This window comes from Hordeum vulgare, chromosome 6H (genome assembly GCF_904849725.1).
Source record: "Hordeum vulgare subsp. vulgare chromosome 6H, MorexV3_pseudomolecules_assembly, whole genome shotgun sequence".
NCBI classification, from domain to species: domain Eukaryota; kingdom Viridiplantae; phylum Streptophyta; class Magnoliopsida; order Poales; family Poaceae; genus Hordeum; species Hordeum vulgare.
In genome coordinates, this window is record NC_058523.1 from 3458647 (window position 1) to 3475444 (window position 16798).

The following is a 16798-nucleotide window of genomic DNA, read 5'->3' on the forward strand; positions in this document are numbered from 1 at the left end:
GTAGGAAAGTTATGTAAAATATTTATTAAGGACTTCGTTCACAAACTTCACCGAAACTTTGTTAATGAAAACACTCGAGGAACGCGTTCACGGAACATACACCAAGTCTTGGGTTGTGCCCCAGTGCATCATCAGAAATATGTTCTCTCGTATATCCCTAGAAATATTTGCATCCCATATAGAGATTTTAATTGAATAAAGAGGGGAAATTGGGCCCAATAAGACAATAAATGATGTGTAACTTGGTTTTGAATTAGTTTTAAGCAATGTCAACTAATACGCAGATATCTAACTATTATAGAACCCATTTTTTCTCAACGAGTACTCGAAACTCTCGTGAAGAACAGCCATTTCGAATGAACCTTTTGTAAGAAACTTATGGAAAACTTTTATTAAGGAATTCGTTCACAAATTTCACAGGAACTTTCTTAATGAACACTCGAGGAACGTAGTCACAAAACATAAACCAAGTCGAAGCTTGTGCTTAGTACATCATCATAACTGTGGTACCTTTGCGTATCCCTAGACCCAAATGCATCTCATGTGGATACTTTTAGTGAAAGGTAACGGAAAAAATCAGATCCAACAAGAAAAGAACTGATCTGTATTTTTGGTTCTCAATTAGTTTTGACCATTGTCAACTAATACAGCAATATATGACTCGTACGGAGTATGTTTTTCCTCAACCAGTACTCGAAACGCTCGTGGCGACTAGCCCCTTCCAAGTAACCTTTCGTAGGAAAGTTATGGAAAATATTTCTTAAGGAGTTCTTTCACAAACTTCACCGGAACTATGTTAATGAACACTCGACGAACGCGTTCACGGAACATGCACCAAGTCCTGGCTTGTGCCCCAGTGCATCATCAGAAATATGTTCTCTCGTATATCCCTAGAAATATTTGCATCCCATATAGGTATTTTTATTGGAAAAAGAGGGGAAATTGGGCCCAATAAGACAATAAATGCTCTGTAACTTGGTTCTGAATTAGTTTTGAGCAATGTCAACTAATACATAGATATCTGACTAATACAGAGCCCATTTTTACTCAACGAGTACTCGAAACTCTCGTGAAGAACAACCATTTAGAATGAACCTTTTTTAGGAAACTTATGGAAATTTTTTATTAAGGAATCCGTTCACAAACTTTATAGGAACTTTCTTAATAAACACTCGAGGGACGTGTTCACAAAACATAAACCAAGTCCCGGGTTGTGCCCAGTACATCATCATAATTGTGGTACCTTGTGTATCCCTAGACCCAAATTCATCTTATGTGGATACTTTTAGTGAAAGGTAACGGAAAAATCAGATCCAACAAGAAAATAACTACTCTGTATACTTGGTTCTCAATTAGTTTTGAGCATTGTCAACTAATACAGCGATATATGACTGTTACGGAGTATGTTTTTCCTCAACAAGTACTCGAAACGCCCGTGGCGACTAGCCCCTTCCAAGTAACCTTTCGTAGGAAAGTTATGGAAAATATTTCTTAAGGAGTTCGTTCACAAACTTCACCGGAACTATGTTAATGAACACTCGACGAACGCGTTCACGGAACATACACTAAGTCCTGGCTTGTGCCCCAGTGCATCATCAGAAATATGTTCTGTCGCATATCCCTAGAAATATTTGCATCCCATATAGATACGAAAAGGGATTTCGTCATATACTGTGATGCTTCTCGTCAAGGAATAGGTTGTGTCCTAATGCAGGATCGCAAGGTGATCACTTATGCTTCACGTCAACTGCGTGCTCATGAAGAGAACTACCCAGTTCATGATCTCGAGCTTGCCGCAGTCATTCATGCATTGAAGGAATGGCGACAATACCTTGTCGGTAATCGCTGTGAAATCTACACCGACCATCAAAGTCTGAAGTACTTGTTCACTCAACCGGAGCTGAACCTGCGTCAACAAAGATGGATGGAGCGTATAGCAGATTTTGACTGTAGTATATCATATACCCCTGGCAAGGCTAATGTAATGGCTGATGCCTTAAGTCGCAAGTCATACTGCAACCACCTCCAGGTTCATCAGGTTCACGATCGTTTGCAAGAGGAATTCCGTAAGCTGAACCTCCACATTGTTCCTCAGGGTTACCTTGTTCCCCCTCCTGAAGAGTATCAAAAGATGAACCTTCGTGTTGTTAATCAGGGTTCCCTCAGTAACCTAGTGGTTGAACCAGATCTTGTGAGCTCCATAAAGAATATACAGAACTTTGACGATGATGTCGACAGGATTAAGAGCTATATTGCAAAGGGTAAACCCTCCTTTTTCACTGTTGATGAAGGTGGCGCCTTGTATTTCAAGGGTCGCCTATTCGTCCCAAATAAGAAGGAAAATCTCAGGATGACTGGGAAGGTGATGGAAGAAGCTCATGACACACCATTGTCTATTCACCCGGGTAGTACCAAGATGTACCAAGACATCCGGCAAAGATTCTGGTGGCCCAATATGAAACAAGACATTGCACGCTATGTGGCAGAATGTGATATATGCCGGCGAATCAAAGCAGAACACCAAAAGCCCGCTGGAACTCTGCAACCTATCTCTATTCCTGAGTGGAAATGGGACCACGTTGAAATGGACTTTGTCACTGGTTTTCCCAGATCTCAGAAAGGTAATGATGCTATTCTTGTCGTCATTGATCGACTGTCCAAAGTTGCACATTTCCTAGCCGTCAAAGAAACGATTAATGCTAGTCAGCTGGCAGATCTTTATATGTTAAGAGTTGTTTCACTTCACGGTATTCCGTTGGTAATCAGTTCGGACCGTGGCAGCTTGTTCACTTCAAAATTCTGGGAAAGTTTTCAGAAGGCTATGGGGACTCATCTGTCCTTCAGCACTGCATTTCATCCTCAATCCCACGGACAAGTTGAACGAGTCAACCAAATTCTCGAGGACATGCTTCGAGCTTGTGTCATTTCTTTCGGTAAGAAATGGGAGGAATCTCTCCCGTATGCCGAGTTCTCTTACAACAATAGCTATCAAGCTAGTCTGAAGATGGCCCCTTTCGAAGTATTGTATGGGCGAAGGTGTCGAACTCCTCTGAATTGGTCAGAAACTGGGGAACGATCACTCTTCGGTCCGGATATTATTCAACATGCCGAAGATCAAGTCCGCATTATTCATGAGAATCTGAAGGCTGCTCAGTCTCGTCAGAAGAGTCAGTATGACCGTCATCATCAAGATATGGTCTATCAACCTGGCGAAAAGGCTTATCTTCGTGTCACACCAATGAGAGGTGCACACCGTTTCGGAATCAAGGGCAAGTTAGCTCCTCGTTATATTGGTCCTTTCACTGTTCTCGAAAGGCGTGGAAGAGTGGCTTATCAATTGGAACTGCCGGCGAACCTTTCTCAGGTTCACGATGTCTTCCATGTTTCTCAGCTCCGTCGCTGCTTCAAGGACCCTATTCGAGCAGTGGATCACGATATGCTTGAGCTACAACAAGACCTCTCTTATAAAGAGCATCCGGTCCGCATTCTCGACCAAGCTGAACGTAAGACTCGTCGCAAGGTCACTAAGTTCCTTAAGGTGCACTGGTCAAATCACTCTAAAGATGAAGCCACTTGGGAACGCGAGGATCATCTTCGTGATGAATACCCCGGGCTTTTTCCCTCTACCTCTTAATTCTCGGGACAAGAATTCTTGTTAGTAGGGGAGAATTGTGACATCCTCGACTTTTGCTACAGTAATTATTGTAATTAAGCTACAGTGATCAATCTCTAATGATGCCACGTCATCGAATTCCCATCTCAGACCCGCGTTGATTCGAGTCTGTCCGGATCCAAAAAATTGAAAACAAAAGGAAAGTACTTTATCGGTTCATTGCAAGTATTAAAATAATATGTATATGAAAGAGAGAATTAAAAGTATGTATAATAAATTGTAAAAGAAAGTATATTAATAGAAAGTATTTAAAAAGAAAAATCAGTTAGTGAGAAAAAATTAGAAAGAAAGAAATAATAAAAAAGGTAAAACAAAACAAAACAAATCAAACAAAAAAAACAAAAGAAAACAACCCAAGCCGGCCCAACTGGGCCAAGTGGCCCAGCCGGCCTCCCCAAACCCTAGCCCCCCTGGCGAGCAAACCTCCCCCTCGCTACTCCCTCCCCTCCCACCAGCGCCCCCCAGCCTCCCCTCGTGGGGGGCCCCACCCCCCCACCGACAGCGCCATCTCCTCCCCCTCTCTCGGTCCCAGCCCCATCCCCCCACGAGAGCCCCCCATCCCCACGACCCCTCTCCCTCCCGTCTCCCCCAGATCGCCTCCACCTCGCCCCTCTCCCACCCCGCCGGCGGCCTCTCCTCCTCCCGCCGGCAGCCCCCCCACGGCCTCCCTCCATCGACCCTCCTCAACCGGCGAACCCCCCTCACGGCCACCTCCTCCCGCCGGCGGCCTCCTCCCCCCACGGCCTCCTTCCTTCCGCCGGCGGCCTCCTCCCCCCACGGCCTCCTCCATCCCCCGGCGAGCCCCACCTCGGCCGACGGCCCCTCCTCCTTCCCGCCGGCGAGCCGCCCCCACCTCGGCCCTCCATCCCGCAGGCCGCCCCCGGGAGCCCCGTCGGCCGGGCCCCGGCTGCCTCGGCCTCCACTGGCCGGCCATCCCTCGGCCCCCGTCGGCCTTCTCCCGCTCGGTCCGGGAGGGACCGGGCAGGGAGACGTCATCATCTCGCCGGATCCGACCGGCTCCACCGCGTCATCACCGTCACCGTCACCGCCTCGTCCGCCTCCACGCCGTCTCCACCGTCACCTTCGTGCGAACTCCGGCTTCACCGGGCCGTCTCGTCACCGTCGGTGAGCCCCTCCTCGGGCTCCTCCCACCTTGTCATTCTCCTCGACGTCCCGGTTCCGTTCCGGCAAACGGGGCCTCGATCCGTCGACGGTGGACTCCGGTAGGAGGATTTGAAGTTTGTGTTCTTCTAGGTGGAGTTTGAGAGAGTTCTCTATCTCTGTGTTAACAGAGAAAGAGATGAGAGTGTTGAAAGAAAAATGAATAAAAACAAATGATGTATTAGATGCGTATGTATGTATGTATGTATGAGATGTGATGTATGTATTTGTGTATTTGGATATTTAGAGGAATACCGTATTTGCACGGTTAGGTATCTAATAAAAATAAATGAGAAAACAACCTTAGGCCACTTACCGGTGGGGCCAATACACCCGCTGTCTATGACAGGGAGGCCCCACGCGAGAGTTAATATAAATTATAAAAATAATGTTTTTCTTAAATAAATAAATAAATAGATATATTAGTTAAAATAATTAATTAACATAATTAGAGTATGACACGTGGGTCCCTCGTTGAATTAATCTGACTAATAAATAATTAATCTTAATAAAAACTTGTGCCTATGACGTTCGGGACCCGCTGGTCAGTTGACCAGTCAACTGCTGATGTCAGCATGACATCGCGATGATGTCATAATAGGATTTTACTAAATCTTTTAAATCTGTTTTTAATTCTTAAATAATTAATAAAACTTTGAAAATTAATATTAAATAATCCGTAAGTCAGATCAAAATAATTTCAACATGAAAGTTGATCAGCAAAGCGAGACGAACCCGGATACACGGCCCGTTCGTCTGTCACGCGTCCCTAGCATAGCAAACATGGAACTTTTCCATCGTTTCCAGTGTAACCGGTAGTAGCCCGAGACCTGGAAAATATCGTCAGATATTCTTCCGACCCGTCTATGACGGATGTTGCTGCGTTAGCTCATGTCTAGCCTGCATATTTCCATGTCATGCTTTGTGTTGCATCGGTGCTATTATTTATTGTTTCTTCCCCCTCTTCTTACCGGTAGACCCCGAGACTGACGCTGCTGCCGGGTACACCTACGACCCTGCCGATCAGTCCTTTGCCGCAGAGCAGCAAGGCAAGCAAATTCCCCTTGATCATTCATATATCGCCTATGTCTTTCTTTCTACTGCTTGCATTAGTATTTTGCTACTGTTGTAGTTAGCTCCTATATCTGATGCATAGCCTGTTTTTGATGAACTGCTACTTTCAGTCATGTACTTTTAATCTGCTTAGTATAGGTGGAGCAGTCATCCCCTCAGACCCCGTAGTCCAGTTGCCCCGCTTGTTTTCAATTTCGATCTCTGATCGACGAGCCAGACCCGACACAACACTTTCACCCCCCCCCCTTCGTTGTACGACGCTACAGAGATACTATCGGGTACCGAGGGTGACACCTCGCTAAGTACTCCTGATGATATCTCTGTAGTATAGCTAGTCGGTCGTGGTTATCGAGGGTGATTCCTCTTTCACCATTCCCGATGACGCCTCTGTCGTGCAACCCCGCGGGTGTGGGACCCCCGAGGGTGATTCCTCTAAGCCCACCTTGACGGGTACATCGTTCGGGATCCAACGAGGGTGATACCTCGGATTCCCCCCGATGTTACGACCACACAGTTACTCGACCATGTTACTGGGATCATTGGTGATTAGTTGTAAGACGGGTGGATTCCCGCGAGACTGTGTTGTTGGCCTAATTAAAATGCTAATGGATTTGGGTATTTGATCTGGGTTGGTCGGAGACCTTTTCGCACTAACCGGCTACGCGGGAAGAATTATGGGTACTCGGCGTCGCGGTATCAGCCGAAGCTTTTCAGATGCCAGCAGTGTAGCGGCGCGCGCCCGAGTGGTCCCGAGATGCATCACGCTTGTGATTAAGGGATGCTAGGACTGACGTCGGCCGCCCACGCCACGTGCAGGAGCGTGAAGGGGAACTGGGCCCATGAACCCTTTGTGCTTAGGTTTTAGACCGGCGGGCTGGCCTCTCTGATTAGTCTTAGGTGGGGCTGCGACGTGTCGATATTCCGAGGCCGGGCATGACCCAGAGAAGTATGTCCGGCCAGAGTGTTATCGAGCTTGACGGAACATGTGGTGCACCCCTGCAGGGATGAAAATTAACTATTCGGATAGCCGTGTCCACGGTTACAGGACGACTTGGAGTTGTGCCCCGATCTTATACAACTACAATTGTTACTTAACTGGAATTAGTTTGCCTCGGGATTGCTTCCTCGCAGGGAGTCGAGGGAGGATCTTTAGGCGTGACCTCACTTTAATATTGCTGCAATGTTATGACTATTAATGTGTTACCCCTGTTCTACTCTCGTCTATTGCTGCAAGACCCTGAAGATGCTAGTCTTCGATAGGACTAGGCCTTCCCTCTCTATTCTCGCATTGTTGCACGCAGTCCACATATAACCCCCTTCTTTGATACTGGTGCATAATTAGAATAGTTCTGATGTAAGACTTGCGAGTACTTTGGATGACTACTCACCGCTGCTTTGCTCCCCCCTTGTTCCCTTGATCCGTTTGCTGCGACCAGATGATGAAGCCCAGGAGATGGAGGTCCCTGCCACCGACGACTGCTACCCCGACGGTGCCTACTATTACGTGGAGGCCGCTGATGATCAGGAGTAGTTAGGAGGTCCCCAGGCAGGAGGCCTCGCCTCGTTCGATCGTTGTATCTTTTGTGCTAGCCTTCTCTAAGGCACCCCATGTTTTATGTCTGTACTCAGATATTTGTTGCTTCCGCTGACTCGTGTGTTTATCGAGCTTTCGTATTCTAGCCCTCGAGGCCCCTGGCTTGTAATATGAAGCTGATGTTATTTTTATTTGTGTCTAGAGTTGTGTTGTGATATCTTCCCGTGAGTCCTTGGGTTTGATCGTACGCATTTGCGTGTATGGTTAGCGTACGATTAAGTCGAGGGCGTCACACTGACTAATATAGAGCCCATTTTTTCTCAACGAGTACTCGAAACTATCATGAAGAACAACCATTTAGAATGAAACTTTTGTAGGAAACTTATGGAAAACTTTTATTAAGGAATTCATTCACAAACTTTACAGGAACTTTCTTAATGAACACTCGAGGAACGTAGTCACAAAACATAAACCAAGTCGAAGCTTGTGCTTAGTACATCATCATAACTGTGGTAACTTGCGTATCCCTAGACCCAAATGCATCTCATGTGGATACTTTTAGAGAAAGGTAACGGAAAAATCAGATCCAGCAAGAAAAGAACTGCTCTCTATACTTGGTTCTCAATTAATTTTGAGCATTGTCAACTAATACAACGATATATGACTCGTACGGAGTATGTTTTTCCTCAACAAGTACTCGAAACGCTCGTGGCGACTAGCCCCTTCCAAGTAACCTTTCGTAGAGAAGTTATGGAAAATATTTCTTAAGGAGTTCGTTCACAAACTTCACTGAAACTATGTTAATGAACACTCGACGAACGCGTTCATGGAACATACACCAAGTCTTGGCTTGTGCCCCAGTGCATCTTCAGAAATATGTTCTCTCGTATATCCCTAGAAATATTTCCGTCCCATATAGAGATTTTTAATGCAAAAAGAGTGGAATTGGGCCTAATAAGACAATAAATGCTCTGTAACTTGGTTCCGAATTAGTTTTGAACAATGTCAACTAATACAGAGATATCTGACTAATATAGAACCCATTTTTTCTCAACGAGTACTCGAAACTCTTGTGAAGAACAACCATTTAGAATGAACCTTTTGTAGGAAACTTATGGAAAACTTTTATTAAGGAATTAGTTCACTAATTTCACAAGAACTTTCTTAATGAACACTCGAGGAACGTGTTCACAAAACATAAACCAAGTCCCAGCTTGTGCCCAGTACATCATCATAACTGTGGTACCTTGCGTATCCCTAGACCCAAATGCATCTCATGTGGATACTTTTAGTGAAAGGTAACGGAAAAAATCAGATCCAACAAGAAAATAACTGCTCCGAATACTTGGTTCTCAATTAGTTTTGAGCATTTTCAACTAATAAAGCGAAACATGACTCGTACGGAGTATGCTTTTGATCAACAAGTACTCGAAACGCTCGTGGCGACCAGCCCCTTCCAAGTATCCTTTCGTAGGAAAGTTATGGAAAATATTTCTTAAGGAGTTCGTTCACAAACTTCACCGGAACTATGTTAATGAACACTCGACGAACGCGTTCACGGAACATACACCAAGTCCTGGCTTGTACACAAGTGCATCATCAGAAATATGTTATGTCGTATATCCCTAGAAATATTTGCATCCCATATAGATATTTTTATTGAAAAAAGAGGGGAAGTTGGGCCCAATAAGACAATAAATGCTCTGTAACTTGGTTCTGAATTAGTTTTGAGCAATGTAAACTAATACAGAGATATCTGACTAATATAGAGCCCATTTTTTCTCAACGAGTACTCGAAAGTCTTGTGAAGAACAACCATTTAGAATGAACCTTTTGTAGGAAACTTATGGAAAACTTTTATTAAGGAATTCGTTCACAAACTTCACACGTACTTTCTTAATGAACACTCGAGGAACGTGTTCACAAAACATAAACTAAGTCCTAGCTTGTGCCCAGTAGATCATCATAACTGTGGTACCTTTCGTATCCCTAGACCCAAATGCATCTCATGTGGATACTTTTAGAGAAAGGTAACGAAAAAAATCATATCCAACAAGGAAAGAACTGCTCTGTATACTTGGTTCTCAATTAATTTTGAGCATTGTCAACTAATACAACGATATATGACTCGTACGGAGTATGTTTTTCCTCAACAAGTACTCGAAACACTCGTGGCGACTAGCCCCTTCCAAGTAACCTTTTGTAGGAAAGTTATGGAAATATTTCTTAAGGAGTTCGTTCACAAACTTCACCGAAACTATGTTAATGAACACTCGACGAACGCGTTCACGGAACATACACCAACTCCTAGCTGGTGCCCTAGAAATATTTGCATCCCATATAGAGATTTTTATTGAAAAAAGAGGGGAAATTGGGCCCAATAAGAAAATAAATGCTTTGTAACTTGGTTCTGAGTTAGTTTTGAGCAATGTCAACTAATACAGAGATATCTGACTAATATAGAACCCATTTTATCTCAACGAGTATTCGAAACTCTCGTGAAGAACAGCCATTTAGAATGGACCTTTTGTAGGAAACTTATGGAAAACTTTTATTAAAGAATTCGTTCACAAACTTCACAGGAACTTTCTTAATGAACACTCGAGAAACGTGTTCACAAAACATAAACCAAGTCCCAGCTTGTGCCCAGTACATCATCATAACTATGGTACCTTGCGCATCCCTAGACCCAAATGCATCTCATGTGGATACTTTTAGTGAAAGCTAACGGAAAAAATCAGATCCAACAAGAAAAGAACTGCTCTGTATACTTGGTTCTCAATTAGTTTTGAGCGTTGTCAACTAATACAGCGATATATGACTCGTACGAAGTATGTTTTTCCTCAACAAGTACTCGAAACGCTCGTGGCGACTAGCCCCTTCCAAGTAACCTTTCGTAGGAAAGTTATAGAAAATATTTCTTAAGGAGTTCGTTCATAAACTTCACCGAAACTATGTTATTGAACACTCGACGAACGCGTTCACGGAACATACACCAAGTCCTAACTTGTGCCCCAGTGCATCATCAGAAATATGTTCTCTCGTATATCCCTAGAAATATTTGCATCCCATATAGATATTTTTATTGAATAAAGAGGGGAAATTGGGCCCAATAAGACAATAAATGCTGTGTAACTTGGTTTTGAATTAGTTTTGAGCAATGTCAAGTAATACGCAGATATCTAACTATTATAGAACCCATTTTTTCTCAACGAGTACTCGAAATTCTCGTGAAGAACGGCCATTTCGAATGAACCTTTTGTAGGAAACTTATGGAAAACTTTTATTAAGGAATTCGTTCACAAATTTTACAGGAACTTTCTTAATGAACACTCGAGGAACGTAGTCACAAAACATAAACCAAGTCGAAGCTTGTGCTTAGTACATCATCATAACTGTGGTACCTTTGCGTATCCCTAGACCCAAATGCATCTCACGTGGATACTTTTAGTGAAACGTAACGGAAAAAATCAGATCCAACAAGAAAAGAAATGATCTGTATACTTGGTTCTCAATTAGTTTTGACCATTGTCAACTAATACAGCAATAGATGACTCGTACGGAGTATGTTTTTCCTCAACCAGTACTCGAAACGCTCGTGACGACTAGCCCCTTCCAAGTAACCTTTCATAGGAAAGTTATGGGAAATATTTCTTAAGGAGTTCGTTCACAAACTTCAACGGAACTATGTTAATGAACACTCGACGAACGCGTTCACGGAACATGCACCAAGTCCTGGCTTGTGCCCCAGTGCATCATCAGAAATATGTTCTCTCGTTTATCCCTAGAAATAATTGCATCTCATATAGAGATTTTTATTGAAAAAATAGGGGAAATTGGGCCCAATAAGACAATAAATGCTCTGTAACTTGGTTCTGAATTAGTTTTGAGCAATGTCAACTAATACAGAGATATCTGACTAATACAGAGCTCATTTTTTCTCAATGAGTACTCGAAACTCTCGTGAAGAACAGCCATTTAGAATGAACCTTTTTTAGGAAATTTATGGAAATTTTTTATTAAGGAATCCGTTCACAAACTTCATAGGAACTTTCTTAATGAACACTCGAGGAACGTGTTCACAAGACATAAACCAAGTCCCGGCTTGTGCCCAGTACATCATCATAACTGTGGTACCTTGTGTATCCCTAGACCCAAATACATCTTATGTGGATACTTTTAGTGAAAGGTAACAGAAAAATCAGATCCAACAAGAAAATAACTACTTTGTATACTTGGTTCTCAATTAGTTTTGTGCATTGTCAACTAATACAGCGATATATGACTCTTACGGAGTATGTTTTTCCTCAACAAGTACACGAAACGCCCGTGGCGACCAGCCCCTTCCAAGTAACCTTTCGTAGGAAAGTTATGGAAAATATTTCTTAAGGAGTTCGTTCACAAACTTCACCGGAACTATGTTAATGAACACTCGACGAACGCGTTCACGAAACATACACTAAGTCCAGGCTTGTGCCCCAGTGCATCATCAGAAATATGTTCTGTCGTATATCCCTAGAAATATTTGCATCCCATATAGAGATTTTTATTGAAAAAAGAGGGGAAATTGGGCCCGATAAGACAATAAATGCTCTGTAACTTGGTTCTGAATTAGTTTTGAGCAATGTCAACTAATACAGAGATATCTGACTAATATAGAGCCCATTTTTTCTCAACGAGTACTCGAAACTCTCGTGAAGAACAACCATTTAGAATGAACCTTTTGTAGGAAACTTATGGACAACTTTTATTAAGGAATTCTTTCACGAACTTCACAAGAACTTTCTTAATGAACACTCGAGGAACGTGTTCACAAAACATAAACCAAGTCCCAGCTTGTGCCCACTACATCATCATAACTGTGGTACCTTGCGCATCCCTAGACCCAAATGCATCTCATGTGGATACTTTTAGAGAAAGGTAACGGAAAAATCAGATCCAACAAGAAAAGAACTGCTCTCTATACTTGGTTCTCAATTAATTTTGAGCATTGTCAACTAATACAACGATATATGACTCGTACGGAGTATGTTTTTCCTCAACAAGTACTCGAAACGCTCGTGGCGAATAGCCCCTTCCAAGTAACCTTTCGTAGGAAAGTTATGGAAAATATTTCTGAAGGAGTTCGTTCACAAACTTCACCGGAACTATGTTAATGAACACTCGTCGAACGCGTTCACGGAAGATACACCAAGTCCTGGCTTGTGCCCCAGTGCATCATCAGAAATATGTTCTCTCGTATATACCTAGAAATATTTGCATCCCATATAGAGATTTTTATTGAAAAAAGAGGGGAAATTGGGCCCAATAAGACAATAAATGCTCTGTAACTTGGTTCTGAATTAGTTTTGAGCAATGTCAACTAATAGAGAGATATCTGACTAATATAGAGCCCATTTTTTCTCAACGAGTACTCGAAACTCTCGCGAAGAACAGCCATTTAGAATGAACCTTTTGTAGGAAACTTATGGAAAACTTTTATTAAGGAATTCGTTCACAAATTTCACGGGAACTTTCTTAATGAACACTCGAGGAACGTGTTCACAAAACATAAACCAAGTCCCCGCTTGTGCCCAATACATCATCATAACTGTGGTACGTTGCATATCCCTAGACCCAAATGCATCTCATGTGGATACTTTTAGTGAAAGGTAACGAAAAAAATCAGATCCAACAAGAAAAGAACTGCTCTGTATACTTGGTTCTCAATTAGTTTTGAGCATTGTCAACTAATACAGCGAGTTATGACTCGTACGGAGTATGTTTTTCCTCAACAAGTACTCGAAACGCTCGTGGCGACTAGCCCCTTCCAAGTAACCTTTCGTAGGAAAGTTATGGAAAATATTTCTTAAGGAGTTCCTTCACAAATTTCACCGGAACTATGTTAATGAACACTAGACGAACGCGTTCACGGAACATACACCAAGTCCTGGCTTGTGCCCCAGTGCATCATTAGAAATATGTTCTCTCATATATCCCTAGAAATATTTGCATCACATATAGAGATTTTTATTGAAAAAAGAGGGGAAGGGGTCCTTTCTCGAGGATGCGTTCACGGAAGCTAAGTGTTTATTTCTAGAAAACGGGTCCTTTCTCGAGGAAAGGTTTCTCTCGAAAGAATTGAGTGGGAGGGTGGTAGATCTTGATGAGGTTATTGAACCATCACTTCAACCAGTGTGTAGCAGGGCGCGGGAAGTTGTTCATGTGGTGCCTACACCAATTGAAGTGGAAGCTGATGATGGTGATCATTAAGCATTGGATCAAGTTACTACAAACCTCGTAGGTCGACAAGGTCGCATACTACTACAGAGTGGTACGGTAACCATGTCTTGGAGGTCATGTTGTTGAACAACAATGAACCTACGAGTTATGGAGAAGCATTGGTGGGCCTAGATTCCGACAAATGGCTGGAGGCCATGAAATCCGAGAGAGGATCCATGTATAAAACAAAGTGTAGACTTTGGAAGAACTACTTGATGGTAGTAAGACTATTAAGTAAAAATGGATCTTTAAAAGGAAGACAGACGATGATGGTGATAAGTCACTATTAAGAAAAGCTCAACTTGTCGCAAAGATGTTTTCGACAAGATCAAAGAGTTGACTATGATGTGACTTTCTCACTCGTAACCATGCTAAAAGTCTGTTGGAATTATGTTAGTAGTTGCTGCATTATTTGTGAAATATTGCACATAGGAAGACAAAACATTGTTTACTCGACGGTTTCCTTGAAGAAAGATTGTATGTGATACAATCAGGAGGTTTTGTCGATCCTAAGGATACTAACAAGTATGCAAACTCCAGCGATCCTTTTATGGACTGGTGCAAGCATCTCGGAGTTGGAATATACGCTTTGATGAGATGATCAAAGCTTTTGGGTTTGTACAAGGTTTATGAAAAACTTGTATTTCCAAAGAAGTGAGTGGGAGCACTATAGAATTTCTGATAAGTATATGTGGTTGACGTATTGTTGATTAGAAGTAATGTAGAATTTCTGTGAAGCATAAAAGGTTGTTTGAAAGGAGTTTTTCAAAGGAAGACCTGTATAGAGCTACTTGAACATTGAGCATCAAGATGTATGGAGATAGATCAAAATGCTAAACAGAACTTTCAAATGAAATGCATGCCTTGACAAGTTTTTGAAGGAGTTCAAAATAGATCAGCAAAGAAAGAGTTCTTGGCTGTGTTGTAAGGTGTGAGTTTGAGTAAGACTCAAAAGCCCGACCACAGCAGAAGAAAGAGAAAGGGCGAAGGTCGTCCCCTATGCCTTAGCCGTATACTCCACAGTATGCCATGTTGTGTACCTCACCTGATGTGTGCCTTGCCACAAGTCTGTTAAGAGGTACAAAGAGTGATCCAGGATTGAATCACTATATAGCGGTCAAAGTTATCCTTAGTAACTAATGGACTAAGGAATTTTTCTTGATTATGGAGGTGGTTAAAGAGTTTGTCGTAAAGGGTTATGATGATGCAATCTTTGACACTAATCCGAATAACTATGAGTAGTGAAACGGATTCGTATAGTAGAGTAGATAATTGGAGTATTTCCGAATAGCACGTAGTAGCAGCATCTATAAGATGACATAAAGATTTGTAAAGAACACACGGATCTGAAAGTTTCAGAACCGTTGACTAAAACCTCTCTCACGAGCAAGACGTGATCAGACCCTATAACTATATGGGTGTTGGATTCGTTGGAATCACATGGTGATGTGAACTAGATTATTGACTCTAGTGCAAGTGGGAGACTGTTGGAAATATGCCCTAGAGACAATAATAAATTAGTTATTATTATATTTCTTTGTTCATGATAATCGTTTATTATACATGCTATAATTGTATTGATTGGAAACACAATACATGTGTGGATACATAGACAAAACACTGTCCCTAGTAAGCCTCTAGTTTACTAGCTCGTTGATTAAAGATGGTCAAGGTTTCCTGACCATAGGCAAGTGTTGTCACTTGATAACGGGATCACATCATTAGGAGAATCATGTGATGGACTAGACCCAAACTAATGAACGTAGCATGTTGATCGTGTCATTTTGTTGCTACTGTTTTTCTGTGTGTCAAGTATTTATTCCTATGACCCTGAGATCATATAACTCACTGGCACTGGAGGAATACCTTGTGTGTATCAAACGTCACAAGTAACTGGGGGACTATAAAGATGCTCTACAGGTATCTCCGAAGGTGTCCGTTGAGTTAGTATGGATCAAGACTGGGATTTGTCACTCCGTGTGACGGAGAGGTATCTCGGGGCCCACTCGGTAATACAACATCACACACAAGCCTTGCAAGCAATGTGACTTAGTGTAAGTCACGGGATCTTGTATTACGGAACGAGTAAAGAGACTTCCGATAAACGAGATTGAAATAGGTATGCGGATTCTAACGATCGAATCTCGGGCAAGTAACATACCGAAGGACAAAGGGAATGACATACGTGATTATATGAATCCTTGGCACTTAGGTTCAACCGATAAGATCTTCGGAGAATATGTAGGATCCAATATGGGCTTCCAGGTCCTGCTATTGTATATTGACCGAGGAGTCTCTCGGGTCATGTCTACATAGTTCTCGAACCCGCAGGGTGTGCACACTTAAGGTTCGACGATGTTTTATGCGTATTTGAGTTATATGGTTGGTTACCGAATGTTGTTTGGAGTCCCGGATGGGATCACGGACGTCACGAGGGTTTCCTAAATGGTCCGAAGATGAAGATTGATATATAGGTTTGTCTCATTTGGTTACCGGAAGGTTTTCGGGCATTACCGGGAATGTACCGGGAATGACGAATGGGTTCCGGAGTTCTACCGGGAGAGGCCAGCCCACCCGGGAAGAAGCCCAAAGGTTTTGTGGGGGCACACCAGCCCTTAGTGGGCTGGTGGGCAAGCCCAAGAGGGCCCTTGCCCCGAGATACCTCTCTGTCACACGGAGTGACAAATCCCAGTCTTGATCCATACTAACTCAACGAACACCTTCGGAGATACCTGTAGAGCATCTTTATAGTCACCCAGTTACGTTGCGACGTTTGATACACACAAAGTATTCCTCCGGTGTTAGTGAGTTATATGATCTCATGGTCATAGGAACAAATACTTGACACGCAGAAAACAGTAGCAATAAAAAGACACGATCAACATGCTACGTCTATTAGTTTGGGTCTAGTCCATCACGTGATTCTCCTAATGACGTGATCCAGTTATCAAGCAACAACACCTTGTTCATAATTAGAAGACACTGACTATCGTTGATCAACTGGCTAGCCAACTAGAGGCTTGCTAGGGACAGTGTTTTGTCTATGTATCCACACATGTATATAAGTCTTCATTCAATACAATTATAGCATGGAT